Genomic DNA, 7,409 nt, shown 5'->3' on the forward strand with positions numbered 1-7,409 from the left:
TTCTTTAAACCTGTAATTTTCCTACGTTCATTTGTTTTGCAGGAAAATTCTATTAAAGGCACTTTATATATATATATATATATATATATATATATATATATATATATATACCTTTAAAGTCACCTTTTCTAATTAGGGAGAATGAAAAGAATTGCGAGTTAGGAGAAAAACTCCTGAACCGGAAATACGAGTATTCTAGACGTATTTTTCGTATTATCATAATCATTTTTTGGAAAATTTCTTCTTAGATTTTCTTTGAAATTCTTCTATTAATTTGAAAATTCTTTTAAGGACAGCTCTAGGGGGGACGGGGTGGAAAATGTTGGGAAAATGGTTTCTCTTAAAAGTGAAAATTTTCCATGTGATGTACACAATGCTATGTAACTTTTAAAAGTAACTAAATATTTTTTTTTAAAATTTACGGAGTTTGTAATTAAAACTATGAGAATTTATTTAGAAGGAAGCCGAGTACCTGCACTGCACTCTTTTTTCGAATATCGTAAGTTCATAATGAATGGACGGACATATCCGGTCATTTAGCGGCGAACAAGACATAACTTCTATGGGTATGACCGTTCAATATACGAGTATGTACTTAAATACCACAGATGTTTCTCTATAAAGATATATTGGTACTATTAAAAATGCCATAGTATTTTATAGTCTAGAACCATTTCCCATTTCACCATATAGACGACAATATGAGTTTATTAATAGCGTAACGCCACAATACCTGTTGGCTATCAATAATACAAAGTTTCAAGTTTTCAAGTTCCGTCATGCCAAAAAAAAATTATTTTATCTGTTACGGTAATTTTGGGAGAGTTGCGTTTAATTACCAAAAAAATTGGAAACCTCCTGCCACACATTTAGGTGATCAATATCTTTCATGTTCAAAGGTGCCTCCTCTGGTTCGCAAGCCAGGTTAGCCAGGAGGTTATCAACTGCTCTCTGTAACTGAGGAGGCATAGTACATGCTTCACAAGTTGCGATACACAAATTACCAAATAATCATTAAACCTTCTTGTTTGTAACAGATGTAAAATTAATTTTTAGCCATTTTGTGTATGCTTGAGAACATCTAAAGCTCTTAACATTTGATTTTTCTTAGAAAAATCACTCGGAAAACTACTTATTTCTCGATATTAAGAAAAATATTAGCTTTACTTCCTTGGCAATATATTTAGTAGAAAGGGGACGAAAAAATACATAAAAATGACCTATCGCGTGCTCTTCTATCTCTTTGATAACAAGGTTAAAAAATTGAAATATGATTAATAAATACCAGATTTTGAAATGGCCTAGCACCTTCAATTTTAAAGATATCGAATTGCGGTTTCCGGTTTCTTTCATAACTTTTTATACTCTTTAAAATGAAAATGGGGGTCAACTGCAAACCCTCACTTTTAATCGCGCGTCAGCCGCTTATGCGGGCAGGAATCTAAAATCAAGTCACATATTCTGAAACTAGAGTTGACGGGCAACAAATTTTTCCTCTACCATTTTTTCGCTCAGATTAACCGTTTAAGCATGAAATGCTGAGCCGTCTTTAAATGAACACCCTGCCTGTATATTAACATTTAACATATTGATATACTAGTACGATAACTCGTATAATAACGGTAGTGATGTATTTTATTATCTCTCATATAATTTACAAACTTAAGAAATGGGAGGTGAAAGGGCCTCATAATTGGGAATAGCCTAGGGCCTTTTTTCATCTAAATCCGGCCCTGATTATATCGACCACAAATCTACAAAATGGTACCTACTTCTGGTTGTGAGATTTTGAGACGCAAAATTTTGCCCCCCCAAAAAAAACCTACATTTCCGGTAATCTCACTGGAGCTCGCAATGGATATTTCCCAACGGTGAAAGAAGCTCAAAGTAGGGAATTCATAATGATCGCTCCATTTACCTGGAGAAACCAGTTACTAAGAAAATGGTAGCAATTAGTATTGTTATTTGATCTTATTATGAAAATAACAGTGTGCAGGTTATTGTTGTAACAATAAAACGTAACCTCCTCTTTCTCCTCTACGCCCCCCCTCCGCTGAGTGCACCCTATCAATACCGCAGCGTTTGTTTTATAAACAAGCACGGCTTGTTGTTGATAACTACTGTTGTATTGAGATGTTTTTGAAGCGGTTTTGGGTACTGTTTTAAACACAAACAGCCACCACCAACCGTTGTGTTATGTTGTTTTGTGCGGTTGTGAATCGATTTACTTACCCCCCCTCATTGAGTTTGTTGTGTCAAGTAGACAGCAGACGGTTGTTGGTTGTTTGGCAGATAGTAGATAGATAGAGCTCTCTCTGCCTCACTTTTAACACGCCTCTACCTGCATTTACATTTCCCGCCGCTTATCACCGTCACTCTCTCTCTCTCTCTCTCTCTCTCTTCAGTCTTCTATCTCACTTGCACCTCCCCACCCTTCCCTTCTTCAACGGCTTTAATTACTTTCTTTCTTTACCTTCTTTCTTTACCTTGTCTTTTGTTTTGGCATGTTTAAAATAAGTAAACAATTAAAGCCGCTCTTAAATTAAAACCAAAACTTACCTTCCATTTTTCTTTACGTCAGATAATGCTGACTAAATCTTCCTTCCGGGCCAACGTATTTTGAAAAAAATAAATGAAGGGCTAAATTTAATTCCAAAAAAACAGCGCGCTCTGGAGAGAGAAGTTCTGTCACTTGCCTTTCTCAATATTTTTCAAACTACGAAAATATATATTTACTTTTGGCTAACATTAAACCGTTTGTAATAACCGGAAATGACAATTTAGAGGAAAACTAGCTCCAGCTCATCAAAAAAATGCCCTTACACAATTTTTTCTTAGAAAAATGATTCAATTAAAACCATCAGAATCCATTTCTAAATCATCTAAATACAGAACAAAGATCCATTCAATGAAATGTCACTTCCGATAATGTGATTTCAATAAAATTTGAAATTCTAGCTAAATATGTTTTCCTCTTTCATCCTAAATGAAACATAGGACTGTAAATTTTACGGAAGTTAAACTTTAGACAGAAAAATTGTAAGAAAAAGTAAATTCGTGGTAATAGCCAAATCCTGGATCTAGAAGTTGAAGTGGTGATAGAAGAATCTCTAAGGCCGCAATGTGAGCGAACCTTTAAGAACCTTTACTGCCAGCCGAGGAAAGCCTTAAGACGCGACTGAAAGCTCTGACAGCGGTACCTATATTCGAGATCGCTGCAGCAAGAAGACCACAATAATCTAACCAAACGTGCAAGGAAATCTTGGAACTTGAACTCCAATTTCTCTCATAGTCCATTCCAGAAGTGAAGAGAAACTAAGAAAACAATCTTAGGAAAAAGGTACACTTCCGGTGGAGTGATTATAAATCAAAGTTGCAAATTTTTAGTAATAATATTTATTCAAAACAATATAAAAGTAAACGGTATTTTCTTCTGCGGATGTTAAATACGAACAAAAAAAAAAAAATAGTGCAAGAGATTAACACTTCCGTTCAAGCGATCTTTAGAACATCCAGGATTTCCGGTAATAGTGCAAACACGTTATAGCACAATATAGTACAATTCACTGAAGTGGCCCATTAAACGGAAGTCGCTTCTGATAAATAAATTTACCCCGAAATGATAGCTAGCAAAATTTTCTACTTAATTTAATTGTACTTATTATGGAACATATATCCAAACACACTGCCCGGATATCCGCTCCTATCAGCAGCAGAAGATAGAGAGTAGCGTATCCTCTATCGGACTCAGTAAATAAACGAAGTAGTATTCACAAATATTTACATTAGAAATGTGAAAAGCGTGGAAAAGCTCCCCCCTCCACGCCCTTTCTAGGGCAGAACAGTAATGGGGATACTCGCTTCATAAAGGCAGCCCGGGAAACTGAATTTTAGATTATATATCTGGAGATTGCCGTGTCTTAGAGGTGCATACTGGCAAACTGGGCAGAACCAAAGATGGTAGAAATAAATAATGCATTGTTACTGACAGTGGAAATAACCGCATTTTCATTTTTGCATCAGTTTTCCCATTTGATATATTGGAAAACTGGGAATTCCTAAATATTGGAGAAAAATTCATTTCTGGGAAAATATAATGAACCTAGTTAAAAGAAAATATTTTTATAAAAAAAAAAAACTGACCTAATGGAACTTGTTTGCTAGTCGCCTCCGTCCACGACACCTAATTTGGTAGTAAAGCCCGTCTGAAAAAATAGGCTTTACTTTACTTCACTACTTATACTTTTTTGAGGAAAATGTTTCTCAAGACAGTTCTGAGGACTATCAAAGCAATTTGAAATTTAAATTTTTATAGACTGCGGTAAGTCGTGGTGAAAGTTTACATCAGTTTTTCCTTTTCCATTTCCTCCATTTCCCCAGATTAATTCACCAATGATTTCCAATAACTAATTTTCCACTTGCATTGATCACACTACCCGCCCCTTTTAATGAACTCATCAAACAATCCGATAATTGGGATTCGCTTCACTAAACAACAATCCTGGTAATTGGTTTCTGCAATTACCAGGATAACTTCACCAATGGATGTTAAATGAAAGTTTGTCTCATTTTATTTTTCTCTCTCTCTCTCAAGCGGATTATTGTTTTCTAATCAAATTTTGAATATTAATAAGAAAATCTGGGACAGAACATGACTTTTTCCTACCGGAATACGTAAAATTTAATTTTCTAAAGATAACGAGATTGAACGAAAAAAGGCAGTTGACTTATACATCAATATTATACCCAATAACTATAATAAAAATCATACAATTGAAATGACGTCACAACTACCTCGGTAATATACACTATTTAATGTGTATAATATCCTATGGGTAAATTTTTACCACCAAAGTGGTAGATAACTAGGGTTAACTAGGTTCTATCCAAGTAATTTTGTTCACTAATCGTATAAATATTGTAATTAAGTGATAGAACTGTATAATACTCATAAAAAGGCACTTTAGAGGTAACGTTTAATCGCTCATCTCTCCCAATTCCCTAGTTTAAATGAAATTTTGCTCTCTCTCAGGGGGCCTCACTCAGCACGTGTGCATTTCCGGTTGAAAATGTGTAAGATTCCTCTCTCATAAAAAGGAAAAATGAAAGTAAACATTGAAAAGTACACCGAAAAGACTTGACATTTCTTACGAGTGACTCGTTTTGAAGTCGAAAGAAGCTCTTGGTTGAAGGCCTCAATGGTAACCGAAATTAAGACTTTCTTTGGCCATAAACCAGACATCCTTTTCCTGACTGTAGCCCAATCAAGAATATTTTTCTTTGGCCAAAGATAAATACCAATTATTTTTTTGTTTGTTGTTCATTCTTTTTAGTGACTAATTCATAGTTTCAATAGGTATGAAAAAAGAATTGCCATTTCAGTCGTGATACATTTATTCTGCCGAGAGCTTTCGACCTAGAGATTTAGGTCATCTTCAGGGCTAGTTTACAAAGTAATATTTTTACATTACAGGGTTGGTGTGTCTTCTGTCTTGTCTGTTCATGGACCATACATGGTTCATGGTTCATAGACAAGACAGAAGACACACCAACCCTGTAATGTAAAAATATTACTTTGTAAACTAGCCCTGAAGATGACCTAGTCCCTAGGTCGAAAGCTCTCGGCAGAATAAATGTATCACCACTGAAATGGCAATTATTTTTTCATCCTATTATTTTTTTTATATTAAAGATAAGAATATAAGACCCTCTCTCTCAATAATATCCACGGAAATATTTCTCTAATAAAAATTGTAGACCAATCCTATCACAAACTATAAGATTTTCTTTTTTAAAAAAAAAGAAAAGAAAAATGGAAAACAAAGGAAAATCCATACCGTAAAGTGGGAGTTCCGGTTGCAGAGCTACGCAGTTGTCAACTTCCCTTGTGGGGTCCAATCCAAATATAAAGTTTTAACATCAGGCGATTATTACGTTTTTCTGTTTTGTTTGTACCCAACAGGCAGGGATTATTCTCCCCTAAAAACATTTTTCTTTTTTTTTCAGATTCCAGGGGGACCTCAAAACGGGGTTGTTCTGGATAAACTGGAAATTGAAAAAGCATGATCGCGCAGTACTTCTCTTACGTAGCAAGAGGAAGTTGTTAAAAAAAAATACAACACCAAAAAAGCAATTACAAAATTTTATAACTACAAAATAAGGTACAAATTATTTTAAAAAAATAAAAAATAAAAAATGTGGAAAAAAAACTTAAGAATAAGTTTTATAAAAAGCTTTTCCTGCGTACACTTTAATAACAACCAACCCCGAGGGTCATATAAATCTAGAAACTTGGGATTACCAAGGGATTTTATTTAACAATCCTACAACATGGCACTCTTAAAATATAATGAGAAGTCTCACATTTTACTTTACTCTCTAGCTAAAGTATTTCCTAGTCATTAACTAAAAGGAAAGAAAATATATATGTATATATAAATATATAAAACAGAAAGAAAATATGAACTATACATACTGTAAAAAAACTGCGCTGTGTGGAAACTGTAAACAAAAAATAGTTGTAAACTATGACTATTTAAAATAATAACTAATTTTACAATAGTTTAAAAGAAGAAAAGGCTCTTGGGGAACTTGCAGCAAAAAAACCAACCCTTAGATTGTGTGTAAGAACAGTCGGGCAGCCCCGGCCTAGAAAGGGATTTACAGGGGTGTACAGGAGCAGGGTATTGGGAAGCCCCACAGGGTCAGAGAAGGGGGGTTAAAAAAAAAAGTGAACAAGAAACCAATTAAGTTAAAACGGGCTTCTGGAACTATAGTGGGGGCCCCCGTTCAATAGTTAGTAAATTTACTTTTAGCCTCTGGAAAAAAAATTCATCCCTACAAAATGTAAACAGTGGGCTATTTTAGTTTTTTTTTTTTTTTTCCAGATATGAAATAATTAAATTATAATTTAAATCAAGAAGGTCCCCTCTCACCAAGGCCGTGTGGGGGTCAATTCTTTAGGGGGGCCCGTGAAAGTTGTTTTTTTTTTAGATTAGATTCCAAGATAGGTTCCATGCACCCAGCCAAAAGAGGCCTTACAGATGGTAGCCCCATTTAGTTCTAACTAGCTGGATCTACAAGTCCATCACAACAGAGGTCGCCAACAAAGTGGTCTATATAGACCCCCAGGGGGTCTATTTAACAAAAGTAGGGGTCGATCTGAGCCAGGGGGCCGAAGGAAAAACAATTTCGAACCCAATATAGTGAACCTTGCAAAGAAACACAATTGCACACCCATCTCATTAATTAAGAAGCAACACTTTAGTTACTTTACTTATTATTTAATAAATAATATTAAGGTATTTAAATTTCAACATTGATCTTTTTCATAAAATTATTGTTACACAATGTAAAATTACTTTAATAAATATTTATATCTCATAAAATAAATGTAGAAACACAGTACC

At 34.5% G+C, this 7,409-nt stretch overlaps 1 protein-coding gene across 1 annotated transcript in view; it reads right to left on the reverse strand.

Annotated features, from left to right (window-relative positions):
- Ggamma30A (guanine nucleotide-binding protein subunit gamma-e) overlaps window positions 1-6,596 on the reverse strand; it is a 60,513-nt gene extending 53,917 nt beyond the window's left edge. Inside the window, exon 1 of the mRNA XM_074141474.1 lies at window positions 6,476-6,596. The gene's annotated coding sequence lies outside the window, so the exon portion shown is untranslated. The remainder of the gene's footprint in view (window positions 1-6,475) is intronic.
- Window positions 6,597-7,409: the final 813 nt, after the last annotated feature.

The sequence above is a fragment of the Rhodnius prolixus genome, unplaced genomic scaffold (assembly GCF_049639745.1).
Source record: "Rhodnius prolixus isolate KJV_2025 unplaced genomic scaffold, Rpr scaffold_6, whole genome shotgun sequence".
Lineage (NCBI taxonomy): Eukaryota > Metazoa > Arthropoda > Insecta > Hemiptera > Reduviidae > Rhodnius > Rhodnius prolixus.